This window comes from Notamacropus eugenii, chromosome 1 (genome assembly GCF_028372415.1).
Source record: "Notamacropus eugenii isolate mMacEug1 chromosome 1, mMacEug1.pri_v2, whole genome shotgun sequence".
Classification (NCBI taxonomy): Eukaryota; Metazoa; Chordata; class Mammalia; order Diprotodontia; family Macropodidae; genus Notamacropus; species Notamacropus eugenii.
Genome location: NC_092872.1, coordinates 166,049,268 through 166,064,990, shown reverse-complemented (window position 1 = coordinate 166,064,990; position 15,723 = coordinate 166,049,268).

The following is a 15,723-nucleotide window of genomic DNA, read 5'->3' as shown; positions in this document are numbered from 1 at the left end:
GATAGGATTAAAACCAAGAATCACCTACCCAACAAAACTGAATATAATATTTCAAGGGGGAAATGGAATTTCAATGAAATAGAGGACTTCCAAGCATTCTTATTGAAAAGAACAGAGCTGAACAGAAAATTTGACTTTTAAATATAAGAATCAAGAGAAATATGAACAGGCAAACAAGACAGAGAAGCATTAAGGAACTCATTAAAGTTGAATTGTTTACATTCCTACATGGAAAGATGTTATTTGTAACTCATAAGACCTTTTTCAGTATTAGGGTAGATAGAGGGAATACATATATAGGCATATATGGGTATGTATATATGCATATATTACAAATGTGTCTGTATGTATATGTACACGGGTGTATTTGGGTATGTGTATGTGTTTACATATACATGTGTGTGTATGTGTGTGTATATATATATGTATATATATACATATATATATACACACATAGACAGAGGGCACAGGGTGAGCTGAATATCAAGGGAGAACACCTAATAAAAATAAAATTTACTGTTGAATGGAATGTACTAAGAGTAAGAGAAAGGGAGAGCTGGAATATAGCAAATCATCTCACATAAAAGAGGGAAGAAAGACCTTTTACAATGTAGGGGAAGAATGGGGAGATGGAAGGAAATAAGTGAAGTTTACTCTCATGGGATTTGGTTTAAGGAGGAATTACACACATTCAATTGGATATGGAATTCTATTTTACCCTACAGGAAAGCAAGGGGGAAGGGGATAGGAGAGAGAAGATAATAGAAGGGACAAAAAATTGGGGAAAGGAACATCAGAAGCAAACACTATAGTGGGAGGACAGGTCAAGGGAGAGAATGGAATAAATTGAGGGCAGGAAAGGACAGAGGGAAATGTGGTTAGTCTTTTACAACATAACTAATATGGAAATGCTTTTCATTGTTACACATGCATGACCTACATTGAATTGCTTGTTTTCTGAATGAGGGTGGGTGGAAAGGGAGGAAGAGAATATAGAACTCAAAGCTTTAATAATAAATGTTAAAAATTCCTTTAGCATGCAACTGGAAATTAAGATATACAGGCAATGGAGTACATAGTATTTGCCCTACAGGAAAATAGAGGGGAAGGGGGTGTGAAGGAATGTGGACAACAGAAGGGGGACAGAGTGGAGGAAGAGGTAGATGGGGTGCATGTTGTCCTGGGGCTCAGGGTAGGGAGAGATGGGGAGAAGATTTTGAATTAAAATTCTTGTGGAAGTGAATGTTGAGAACTGAAAAATTAGTATATTTTTTTAAATGTTTAAAAAAGGAAAAAAGAAAAGGAGATAAAAAAGCTAAGTGAAGAGAAATTAGATTTGGGCAAGTAGAAGCCAATGACACCATAAACATCAAGAACCAGTCAAAAAAAATTAGAAAACAGAAGAAAATGTAAAATACCTCATTGGAAAAATAACTAACTTGGAAACTAGATCCAGGAAAGATAATTTAAGAATTATTGGACTACCTGAAAACTGTATCAGATATCTAAAACTATATTATAAAGTGGCAATCATCAAAACTATTTGGTGCTGGTTAAGAAATAGAGTGGTAGGTTTTGGGAATAGGTTAGGTATACAAGACACAGTAGTGAAGGCCTATAGTAATCTATAATTTGATAAAACCAAGGACTCCAACTTTTGAGAAAAGAACTCACTATTTGACAAGAACTGCTGGGAAAAATGAAATAGCAGGAAAGAAACTAAACATAGTCCAACATCTCACATCCTATATAAGGATAAACTCAAAATGAGTGCATGATTTAGACATAAAGGGTGATGCCATAAGCAAATTAGGAGAAGGAATAGTTTAATCAGCAGATATATGGAGAAAGGAAGAACTGATGACCAAACAAGTGATAGAGAACATTATGAAATGAGAAAGGGATAATTTTGATTAAATTAAATTAAAAAGGTTTTGCCCAAATAAAACTGATGCAACCAAAATCAGAAGGAAAATAGAAAGTTGGAAACCAATTTTTACAGCTTGTGTTTCTGATAAAGGCCTCATTTCTCAAACATATAGAGAACTGAGTCAAATTTATAAGAATACAAGTCATTCCCCAATTGATTAATGGTCAAAGGATATGAACAGGCAGTTTTCAGAAGAAGAAATTAAAGCTATCTATAGTCATATGCAAATGGTCCAAACCACTTATGATTACAGAAATTCAAATTAAACAACTCTGATGTACCACATCATACCTATCAGACTGGTCAACATGACAAAACAGGGAAAATGATAAATGTTGGAGAAGATGTAGGAAAATTGGAACATTAATACATTGTTGGTGGAATGTTGAACTTAGGCAGCCATTCTGGATAGCAATTGGGAACTATATTCAAAAGACAACTGAACTCTGCATATATGCTTTGATCTAGCAATACCATCATTAAGTCTGTATCCCAAAGAGATCATAAAAAAATGAAAAAGGGCCCAAATGTACAAATATATATACATATATATATGTATGTATATATATGTATATATATATATGTATATATATATATATAAAACAGTTCTTTTTGTGGTGTCAAAGAACTGATAGATAGATAGATAGACAGATAGATACAGATAGATAGATAGATAGATAGATAGATAGATAGATAGATAGATAGATGAAACAGTTCTTTTTGTGGTGTCAAAGAATTGAGAAAATTGTGAGGATGCCAATCGATTAGGGAATGCTTGAACAAGTTGAAGTATGTGAATGTAATGGAATAGTATTGTTCTATAATAAATGATGAGAAGGTAGATTTCAGAAAACAACCAGAAAGACTTACATGAACTGATGCTGAGTGAAGCTAAAAGAACTAGGAGGACATTGTACAGAGTAACAGCAACATTGTGCAATGATCAACTATGATAGACTTAGCTCTTCTCAGCAACCCAATGATCCAAGAGAATTCCAAAAGATTCGTGATTTAAAATGCTAGCCACAACCAGAGAAAGAACTGTGGAGTCAGAATGAAGATTAAAGATAACCATTTTCATTTTGTTGCTTTTTTTCAATTTCTTTCTTGTGATTTCTCCCTTCTGTTTTGATTCTTCTTTCACAAAATAAGTAATGTGGAAATGTGTTAATATGATTGTCCATGTATAACCTATATCTGATTACTTCCTGTCTTAGGGAGGGGGAAGTGAAGTGATGGAGGGGAAAATATTTAGAACTCAGTATTTTATAAAAATAAATGTTGAAAACAACCTTGATATGTAATTAGAAAAATTAAATACTATGAAGTACAAAAAAATGATTTTATAGAATTTCCTTTAGAATGAAAGAAAATTCATTCTAATTCTTCTATGCAACATGACTAATGTGAAAATATGTTTAATAAGAATGTGTGTATATATATATTATATATATATATATATATATAATATATATATATATATATATATATATAATATATACAGCCTATATCAGATTGCATGATTTCTTGCAGAGGGAGGAGGAAAGGGAGGTGGAAAAAATTTAAAACTTATGGAAGTGAATGTTAAAAACTAAAAATAAAGTAATTTTAATAAAAGAAAGAACGAGAAAGGCGAGGTAAAGAAGTGGCAACTTGACTCTATCTAACAATTCTAGGGCTCTTCTAACAGAGAACCTGTCACACTTCTAAGAAAACAAGGAACATATTTACTCCCACATTTAATGAGTTGATTGATATGATAGAAAAAGATTTTTTCTTTCTTCATTTTCTTTGAATGTTTATCTGGGAATTCTTGGATCATGAGGAGTCTGCTGGATCATGAGTTCTACTGACTTTGATAGTTGAGTATCACTAGGTTTTAAATGGGATCTATGGCTCATGTAAAGGTCCAGAATTTTGAACCAACAAATTTGCCAATATCTTCTTTTATTTGCAGGGTCCTTAGAAATGTCACATCACTTTTGCACTGTTAACAGTTTCTTTCAAGAATTCATTTCTCCCTCCTCTAAGTATTTTGCCTTCTGTTAAGGTAAATAGCTGCCATTACTTGACAAATAACAACATTGATGAAGGCCTTGACTTGAATAGCCAGATTTCAGCTGTGTGTATGATTAATCTAAATAGAAATTAGCATGATTTTCTACTTATCCCTTTAAAAATGAAAATTGAATTCTACATTAAAGCAACTAAACATTGCCTTATTACTAAATGTTATTTTAACATATGTAGAGCAAAGAAATAAATGGCAAGACATACTTTCAATAATGCATGTTGTAGCTTCCTTACTATGGTAGAGGGCATCACTATCCTCCCTGTCACCCATGTTCACAACCTTGGTGTGATCTTCTTCTCTCACCTTTGCTCACTCCACATATCCAAATTTTATCATTTCTACCTTTATAACATCTCCCTTACACATCTCCTCGATTGACATAGCCACCACTCTAGTTCAGGTTTCACTATCCCTTGTCTTCTAATTGATCTCCACGTTCAGTCTTTTCTTATTCCAATTCATCCACTATTTATCTAAAAAACGATTTTCCTAAAATATAAGAATACTACCTCACCCCAATACTCAATAAATTCCAGTGACTCTACGATCAAATGAATATAAAGTCCTCAGCTTATCATTTAAATCTCTTTACAACCTGATCCCTGCCTAGCTTTTCAGTTTTCTTGTACTTCCTTACATTTTTACATTTAACATGCTCTCTTCCATGGACTTTATAATTTAGACATATGGATCTACTAGTTTTTTCCTTGAATATAAGTATCCTTGCCCTCTGTGCCTTGTAAGTGATTATCTGCTATGTCTGAAATGTTAGCCCTGATCATTTACAGGTCCTAGAATCTCTTATTTTCTTTAGAATTCAACTCGAATGTTAACTTCAACATAAGGTCCTTCTGAACTTTCTGATTTCTAGCCAGTGGTGATTGCATGGAGGTGAATATATTTCTACTCTATCACTAATCTTTGAATGTTGTAAAGAGACTGTCATCATGCTCCTGCTTAATCTATCCCTTAATTACCTTCCCTAATAAGTTTAAATAGAATGCTCAGTAATTTATTGAGATTGTTATCTTCTTCTTTGCCATCCTTCTGTCTTTACCTGTTTCATCTATTTTCTTTCCTTTCCTTTCTCTCCTCTCATTTCCTCTCTTTTTCCCTATCACTCTCATCCTTTTTCTTCCCTTCCCTTCTCTTCTCCTTTACTCTCTTCTATTCTTCTTCTCCTTATCCCTTTCTTTCACCCCACTCATCTCTGTTTTTTCTTGTTTGTTTGTGGTTTTTTTGAGAAACCCAAAAAATCTCCACTCTTTTCTGATGAATGCTTTTCTTGGATCTAGAACAAACCAGTCATGTTATGAATATTATATATATATATATATATATATATATATATACACATATATGTATATATACGAAATATTTGTGTGTGTGTGTATCAGGTCAGATGACTGTTAAAGTAAGTTCAACTCTGCACTCCACTAAAGCCACTGAGAATCAGGGATTGCCTAAATTGGTGGGGCAAGTGTTAATGAAACTTAGATTTCTCATTATATCCTCTGTAGTTATTGATCTTGGCTTCACGGACAGAGTTTACAACCTAACCTCGGTCACAAATGTGTACCATATTTTTTTAATAGGGAGTGGATGATGGTGAAGAAGTCTCAAAATGGTGTGTCTTCCTAATCTGGAAAAAAACAACTCTAACCACATGCCCTCTTGACAGTTTGTTAGGGTCAACATCAGAAGTGAAGAGCAACACTTGTTTTTAATTAGGTAACAACTCCAAGGTGAGAAATTAGGAGACGATTTTAACAATTGCCTGACATAAATAATGCCCAGGCGAGTCTTGGCCAGCTCCATATCTGCTTAGGCAACCATACACAAGTATTATTGTACAAGGAAAACTAACTTCATTGAGGGATTAATTAAGCCCTCCTGATACTGATTAGAGGAGATCAATGTTTCTTTATCAGTGACTACAAATAGGGTCATTTGACCTAAGATATTAAAATTGAGTTAGCAGTGATTTTCATTTAATCAGTTCAAAAGTGGTCTCTTTTGAATTTGGGAAAGTGTTCTAATTAATGTTCACCAGCTTAAAATAGCTTATGAGGACCAATTATTGTTTCATGAAATTCACTGTTGAAAAAAATATTCCATATCATGTAGTCTAACCCCTTCAATTTATAGATGAATAAACTGAGTTCCAGGAGAGTGGGGAAAAAAAAAACTTTTTGATCAGTACAAAATTAATTAACAGCAGGGCTAGGACTAGAAATGAAATCTACTAATACTCAATCCACCATTCTTTCAAACTGTATCTTGCTACTTATGTGGGAGAAGTTAGAAAGTCTATGTGTCTTGTTCAATGTGATGTAACAAAGTAAGATTTTTGTTAGAACTGGTAATTGAACTTATGCTACTCCTTGAGAAGCAAACAAATAACTTTTGAAGATCCATCCATAACAAAAGTTGGGTTTGGGGGGGATTTTTTGTACCTTGACACCATCTCTTTTACCCTTCCCCAAATCCAAAGTCCTTAGAACTCCAAACCACTACCATGGTGTACAAGGAAAATGATCAACCTTGTTGCTGGAGTAGGGAAATGTCTGACCCAAAATCCCTTTCTTTTTTCTTCGGGAGAACTATTTCATGTTCATTCTTCCTTTTTCCTCTGTCTCTCTTTGTTTTTCTTCTGACTCTTAGCAGTCATTTTTCTGTTAATTCCACTGTAGACAATGTCTTTCTCACAGGTTCATGCAACTCCTCTTTAACCTGATTGTCACTTGAATTCTTTCTTCATGCCCTTACTCAGTTGTCTTTTGAAAATACTTCTCCCTCTTTTTATTCGTATTTCAGAACAAACACAAACAACAATCAAGTATGAATAGTACTAATGATATATACTCCTGGAATAAGGGGAAAAATCACAGGTTTTGAAGTGAAATTAGGTATAATGAAGAATGAGTTCTACTGTATTAATTTCAAGGGTCCTTGAAAATATCCCAAAGTATCCTTCAGAATTCACACTAAAGTTGCCATTTACCTCTTTATCCTTCTCTATTCAAATCTGCTTTTCCACAAGTGTTATCCTTATGCATAATTTTTAAAAGCTATCTCTAATTTAATTGGAATTTTTTGTCATTTTAACCGATTTTCAAGGGGGTAAAGCAAGCTCCTTTTATAAACTAACACAAAAAGTTGTTGGGAAAAATATTTAAGTCGTTTAAATCCTGGTTATTCTTCTACATTATGTCCAACCATTGGTTTTTATTGGTTTCTTTTTCAAGTCAATTCAAAAACATTAAGTGCAAGCCACTGTTCTATTTGCCAATGGTAAAAATACAACAATTTTCTACTTTTTCTAGAGCATGAAGGGAGTTCTGTGACTGCACTGACTCCTCCACTCTTGTAGCTCTTAAAATGATATTGGAAAAGAATCACATCTATCCACCCTTTAGTAGTCTAGTATTATAGTGATGTATTTTAGAGGTATGTTACATAAGCCATGAACCCTGATTATTCTCTAGAAGATTAATCCCAAACAAGACCAGGAGGGTAATAGTTAGCTTACTCTCAATCAGTTTAGCTCTCTCCCACCAATGCTGGTAACAAAAAAGACAAAAATCAATAGCAAATAAAATATTTATCAAAGCAAAAAAAAAATAGGGGAAATTAAGAAGTTTAGCCTAAATGACAGGATACACAAGAGAAACTGGCCTCTTTCTCTCTATATTTCAGTTATGTCTGATTCTTGATGAACTCAGGGACCATATCATCAATGGGGGTTTGTTTTTGTTTTTTTCATTTTTAGCAAAGAAATAGCAGTGGTTTGCCATTTGCTACTAGTGTGAATTAAGGAAGCAGAAGTTAAATGACTTGTCCCGGATTGCACAGCTAGTAAATGGACTCAGGTCTTCCTGACATCACACTCAGCACTCTATCCATTGAACCATCTAACTCCCTCTTTCGCTCTACAGGAAGATAAAATCTCAGTTCAACAAAGAAGAAAAAATATAACTAGGAATGTCCGTTGTCACAGATATTGGAAATCAAGGATAATGTTGGTGAGCACCAGCATTTCCAACGTCAGGGGCTTCCATTAACCTGTTCAAAATTGAACTCATTTTCTCTTGTTTGTCCCTCTTGATCTCTGTTTCTTTCTCTTTCTTTATTGTGTCTCTGACCCTTAAGTCATCTAAAGGGCTCAGAGGAAAGTCAAGCAATCAGAGGTAATGTCGGTCTTTCCATATAAAACATTCAGTATCACAAGGATATCTCTCAATGAACTGTAGCAGGTTGCCATGGGACAGGAATGCTATATTTTCAAATATAAATAAATACAAAGTAATCTCAAGGGAAATGCTAACACTGGGGAGGTCCAATGTAGGTGGACCCTATACCATGCTTCAAAAGAAGCTAAGGATTCTTTGAAACCAGGGTAAGGAAAGAACACATTCTTGACACAGCATACTGTGTGAACACAGGGACAGAACTATGAAACAGGAAACAGCTATCAGGCTGATTGACTGAAAAAGAGAGTACAATAGGGCATTAATATAAAATATCACTATAAAGTCATATGGAAATAAAAACTTAGATGATTTTGAAGGTTTCTCTGAAGATTTCATATTTTATTACATCAGGAATAGGGAGTCATTAAATAAGTTTGTATAAAGAGAGGGTTGATATATTCATATATGTGTTATAGTAATGTCAGTTTGGCAGTTATGTAGACAATAGATTGGAGAAGGAAAGATGGAAGAAAAGAAGTCTAATTAAGAAGCTGTCATCATAGTCCTTGAGAATAGTCATGACAGTTTGGGCTGGCAAAAAGGCTTTGTAAATATTGAACTTGTACTTTTTGTTGAGTCATTTCAGTCTTCTTGGATTCTTTGTGACTCCATTTGGGTTTTTCTTGGCAAAGATACTGGAGGGGTTCACTCTTTCTTTTTCTAGCTCATTTTATAGATGAGGAAACTGAGGCAAACATCATTATGTGACTTACCCAATGTCACACTGGTAATAAATGTCTGAGGCCAGATATGAAATCATGTAGATGAGTCTTTCTGACTCCAGGCCTGGCATTCTATCTACTGTGCCATAGCTGCCCATGAGTTTCAGACACTTGCATTAAATAGTGGGAAATGAACTGATTTTGGAGTCAGAGCACTGGAGGGAAAAATCCCTCCTTCTAATTATTATTTTTTATTATTAATTTATTTATTTAGTGTTCACCATTCATTTCCACAAGATTTGAGTTCCAAACTTTCTCCCCATCTCTCCCCTCCTGCCCACCCCAAGATAGCATGTATTATGATTACCCCTTCCCCCAGTCTGCCCTCCCATCTATCACCCCACCACCACCACCATCCTGCTCACTTTCTTATAGGGTAAGATAGATTTCTATACCCAATTGCCTATGCATCTTATTTTCCAACTGCATGTAAAAACAGTTTTTAACATTTGTTTTTAAAATTTTGAGTTCCAAATTCTCTCCCTTCTTCCCTCCCCACCCACCTTTATTGAGAAGGCAAGCAATTAAATATAGGTTATACATGTGTAATTATGCAAAACACTTCCATAATAGTCATGTTTTCCTCCATCCTATCCTGCCCCCCATTTATTTTATTCTCTCCTTTGACCCTGTCCCTTTTTTAAAAGTGTTTGCTTCTGACTACCCCTTCTCTCAATCTTCATTCCCTTCTATCAGCCTCCCCTTATCTCCTTCCCCCTACTTTCCTGTAGGATTAGATACCCAATTAAGTGTGTATGTTATTCCCTCCTTAAACCAAATGTAATGAGAGTAAGGTTTACTCATTCCTCTCACCTATAAATGTTTGCCTGTGTGTGTGTGTGTGTGTGTGTGTGTGTGTGTGTGTGTATGTATTTCCCTTCAACTACCCTGATACTGAGAAAAGTCTCATGAGGTACAAATATCATTTTTCTATGTAGGAATATAAACACTTCAATGTTAATGAGTTTCTTAAGGATTCTCTTTCCTATTTACCTTTTCATGTTTCTCTTGATTCTTGTATTTCTAAGTCAGATTTTCTATTCAGCTCTGGCCTTTTCATCAAGAATGTTTGAAATTCCTCTATTTCATTGAATGACTACTTCCCCCCTGAAGTATTATACTCAGTTTTGCTGAGTAGGTGATTCTTGGTTTTAATCCTAGTTCCTTTGACCTCTGGAATATCATATTCCAAGCCCTCTCATGCCTTAATGTAAAAACTGCTACTTCCTGTGTTATCCTGATTGTGTTTCCATAATACTTGAATTGTTTCTTTCTGGCTGCTCGTGATAATTTCTCCTTGACCTGAGAACTCTGGAATTTTGCTGCAATATCCCTAGAAGTTTTCTTATTGGGATCCCTTTCAAGAGTTGATAAGTGGATTTTTTCCATTTCTGTTTTGCCCTCTAGTTCTATAATATCAGGGTAATTTTCCTTGATAATTTCTTGAAAGAAGATGTCTAGGCTCTTTTTTGATCATGGCTTTCAGGAAGTCCAAAAATTTTTAAATTATCTCCTCTGGATCTATTTTTTTTCAAGTTAGTGGCTTTTCCAATGAGATATTTAACATTGTACTCTATTTTTTCCCATTCTTTTGGTTCTGTTGTATGATTTCTTGGTTTCTCATGGTCATTAGTTTCCATTTGTTCCATTCTTCAGGAGTTATTTTCTTCAGTGAGCTTTTGGACCTCCTTTTCCATCTGGTCAATTCTGATTTTTAATGCAGTCTTCTCCTCATTGGCTTTTTGAAATTCTTTTGACATTTGAGTTAGTCTATTTTTAAAGGTGTTTTTCCTTCAATATTTTTTGGGTCTCCTTTAGTAAGCTTTTGACACATTTTTCATGTTTTCCTTTCATCAATCTCATTTCTCTTCCCAATTTTTCCTCCACCTCTCTTACTTGATTTTCAAAATCCTTTTTGAGCTTTTCCATGGCCTGTGACCAATTCTTATTTTTCTTTGAGGATTTTATGTAGGAGCCTTGACTTTGTTCTCTTATTCTGGTTGTATGTTTTGATCTTCCTTGTCATCAAAGTAAGATTCTATAGTCTTATTTTTTATACTGTTTGCTCATTTACCCAGCCAAATACTTGACTTTCTAACCCTTTGTTAATGTAGGACTCTGCTTCCAATGTGTAGGGTGTCCTCTTCCAGACTTCAAGAGTTTTGTCCAAGTTTTTTCAGAAATACATCTGGGGCCTATAAATTTCTAGTTCTTCCAAGGTGGCATGATCAATGGAAAGTTGTTCACTCCTTTCCTTGCCTGTGATCTGGTCTGTGAGTGACCACAAGCACTCTTCTTTTTGCTTTTGAACAGTGAGGAGGATTCCCTCTTCATTGTAGCCAGAAGTTCTGCCACACCTGCATTCCTCCTTGCTCCAGAACCACCACCCAGGACTGCAACTCAGATCCAAACATGGGCAAAGTAAAAGAATCCTGCCTCTATAACAGCAAAGAGATCCCAGTAATACCCTTCTGATTAGCCCCTTGATCCCTACCTCATCTGAGGGCCAGTAGCTCCAGAAGTAGCTGCTGCTGATGTTGAACTTCCCACCATCTATATTACATCCCCTGCCTTGTGCCCTGTGCCCTGAGCCTAGACATCTTCTTTCAAGAAATTATCAAGGAAGATTACCCTGATATTCTAGAGCTAGAGGGCAAAATAGAAATGGAAAGAATCCACTTATCAAGAGAAGGTACTCCTCTCTCACCCAGGTCTGACAGGGTTTTCCCAATGACCTTCTATGCCATCTTTGACTTTCGTCAGCCAAAAAGTCTGGAAAAAGCCATAGCTGCCAGTGATTCAGTTCCCTGAGGCCTGCTCTGGCTTATCTCTGCAGGTCCTGTCCACATGCTATGTTCCCTGCCTGGTATGACAGATCCTTACTGTCAACTTTACAGGTTGTCTTGGGGTGAGGATTTGCTTCACTGTCATTTTGTGGGTTCTGCAGTTATAGAATTTGTTCAGAGTAATTTTTTACAGGTATTTGGTAGAGTTTGGAGGAGACCTCAAGCAAGTCCCTACTTATACTCTCCCATCTTGGCTCTGCCTCTCCTTCTAATTCTTGACACAAGCAACTTTACTTTCTTAGGCCTTTACTGCCTTCCTAACCTATTAAGTAAAACGGTTGAACTAAATAAGTCTCATGACTCTTTCAACTCTAAATCTATGAGCCTATGATCCTCTTAGTGGAAACAAGGGGAAAAACATAGGAGACATGGTATAGGAGAAATGCACAAAACTTGGGAAATAAATGGATATGGCATTTCATTGAGAGGGAAGCAACCAAACTTATAAACCTGGGTGGACTTATAGCACAGTAAAATAATTGGTCTATGTTTTTCACTTAATGGGTTATTTTGATAGAATATGAAAAATGAAAATATTTTCAGTGAACATTAACTAAAAGAGCTGCCAAAAAACAAGCAATCTTTTTTCTTACTTTCTTTTGTTTGTTTAACCTAGGACTCATCTATCTGCTGTTGACAATTTTGGGAAAGCAAGAAGCAGGAGCTCATTAAAGTTAACAAAATGTAAGTCTGAGAGGAGTCACCAACTCAGGTCTAGAACCTTAACATTCATGATGTGGTCTTTACTGTAACTCTAGAACTTGGATTGTCACGTTAGCAGTACAGTACAAAAGTAGAAGAAAATTCTAGAAGAATAGTTCAGCCTGAAAATTGTGGAACATAGATGGTTGTGATCAGGGAAAAGAAAGAAAAACAACTGAACCAAATGGTAAGCCAATCTTACTTTTGCTGACTTTGGCTCTTTATGTGCTGAGTGTATATAACCTTCATCTATTTCACATTTGAATCTCCCATTAGATATGGACAGTCATTAAGGGAAGATTGTGGGAAAACTGTTTAATTTGAAATAAAGGGAAACTGTACACCTCCCTCCCACATTATCTTTCCATAGGCTCATAAGGTCATAAATTGAAAGCCAAAAGGAACTTTGTTGTCCCCTGCCTGTCAGGAGATTATGGTGACAGAGGACAGCCAGAACTATTCTGCAAGTTCAAAAGAAAATTATTTTTGTAGAAAATCTTTATTTTCTTTCCCCATATAAAGGAGAATATGTGATAGAAGAAAATATCCTTATACTTTAATGGCAACAGCTGGCTAGCCAAGTTATCGATCATTTGGGTCTTACACTGGTCCATTTATATTCAAAAGAACAAGAAGGGGAGCAACAGAGACATCTCTCAGTTATGAGTTTTCATAATGTTCCCCAATACTTCAATCCTTCTGTGGTTTTTCTCTACATTTAGAGAGTCATTGAAAAATGTTAATGGTCTTGTAGAAAACTAGCAATTGGGGATGACGAATGGGCACGGAACAGAATGAGGGTGTGCAGCTAATGATTTCCTACAAGTGATGATTAAACATCATTCCTCCATCTCTCAGCACCCAGTTCTCCCAACTGCTGATTTATGGAAGACACCCTAATGTACAGTTCCTGCAGTTTTATTAACCTGGAACAATTTAGCCATTCAAGCTAGTCTGTCCCTATGTCTCATTTTCTTCATACACCAAAAGAGAGAGATGATAAAATGTAAAGAACAGTCTGGCCTCCATTCCTTCAATACAAAAAGACAAAAGAGCACAATACAAAGAACACTAAAGAGGCCAGTAATCATCAGTGGGGATAAAGTTTATGATAGTGGAGTCATTACTTCATAGAAGTCATTATCTTGTTCCAGGCACAGGAAAAGACCTACATAGTTCCTATAAACAGAAACCTGCTGCTACTATTTCAGTTAGTCTAAAAATAACCATACACCTCATTTTTTCCAACATGGCAGGAGTGCCTGACTTCACTCTGATCCAGACAAGGTTATGAAGTTACAAATTATAATACCTCACTCCCTCCTCCATCCTTTCCAAAAAAAAAGATAATGGGGAAATTTCACATTTGTGTGTCTGTCTGTATATATGCATATGCATACATACACACATACATATACATATATACACATAATACATATGCACTCTATATATGCATATATGTGTGCATATGCAGATAGACAGATAGATAGACAGGCAGATAGATAGACGGATGGATGGATGGATGGATGAATGGATGGATAGACAGACAGACAGACAGACAGGCAGGCAGGCAGGCAGGCAGACAGACAGACAGACAGACAGACAGACAGACAGACAGACAGACAGACAGACAGATAGATAGATAGATAGATAGATAGATAGATAGATAGATAGATAGATAGATAGATAGGAGATGGGAAGTAATTTCATAGGGAAAGGAATACAGTACATAAAATATTCCTACATAAGGCAAGATTTGAATGAAGTCTTGACAGAAACCAGGGAAAGCAGAAGGCAGAGGTGAAAGAGATTCTCCAGTGTCTTCTCATAAGATTATATTCAGGAACTAATACAGTGTCCCTCCACTACCATTGGGAAATTAATGCTGAGAGATGGCTTGGACATCAGCATCTTACCTCTACTAGTGATTAATTAATTACTTTGTACATACTTCTTCAATAAAATTAGAATAATTATATTGTTAGCCTAGAGGATTTTTTAAAATAACCTAATTACATAGCATAGTTTGCATCACAAAAGATTTTCTTGACAACAATCCTCAGAGGTAAGCAGTGGAATTATTATTTTTCCAAGTTAAAAGACGAGGAATGTGAGTCTACTCAAGGTTAAATAAGTTGCCAACATATGGATCCAAAAGCTAAGGTTCAAACTTATATCTTCTTATTCCAAGCCATATTTGACTTTTTCTTCCAAGCCCTACTGCACTGCTCTAAATAATTTCCTTTACAGTATTCTACTTTGCTATGCAACCTGTCCTTACTAAGTAGCTGGAGAAACCAAAAATCACAAAGACACTTTTAAATATTAAGCCTAGAAGAGTGTTGTGCACCTAGTTGGAGCAAAGCCTTTCTCTGGAATAATCCTGCCCTCTATATGTAGGGCAAGTAGAAATGATTAATTTGCTAATGACTACCTTGGTAACCTAGTACACACCTTTTAACTATTCTGATGTCAGTTGCCTCATCAATAAAATGAGAGAATGATAGTAGGAGTCATCTAAGGTCTTTTCCCATTTACAAATCTATAATTCTATGACCCTAAAAGTTCTTCTAGAAATTTTGATGTTAGAGAAAATTTATACTTATTGGGAGGTGTTGCTTAGGGATTTACGTGGCCAAGTTTTCATTCAGCATTGGTTTCCCAGTGGTAATAAGAAAAAATTACTATCTTCACTCGATAAATATGTTGTTTGCTCATTTGTATACTCTCATTTTCCAGAGAATGTAATTTCTTTGATGACAGAAGGTGCTTACATGTTTTTCCTCTGTATTTTCAGTGCCTTGCAGAAAGTCTATGCTTAATAAATGGTTTTTTTGTTATTGTACTTAGTTGGTTCTCCCTTTTCTCTCTCAAATTTCTGTTCTCAACATTTAGGTATCAACATCATCCCTAGGTATTATAAATCCTACTTTAGGACAAATTTGAGTATTTTGGGGATAAAGCCCCATTCTCTTGAAACAATGCAAGTTATAATTTATACTGTCAAATGGAGTGTCTGCATTGATCAGATCATAGATCTATAGATGCCATAAGATGTACTGTTGCCAAACACCAAGTCTTATTATAGTTTCTGGCAATATACATATTATACATGTGTATACATATGCTACTTTAGAAATAAAAATTCCCTTTAACATGCATGAGATTAAAAAAAAACTTTGTTTCTATGTATTTC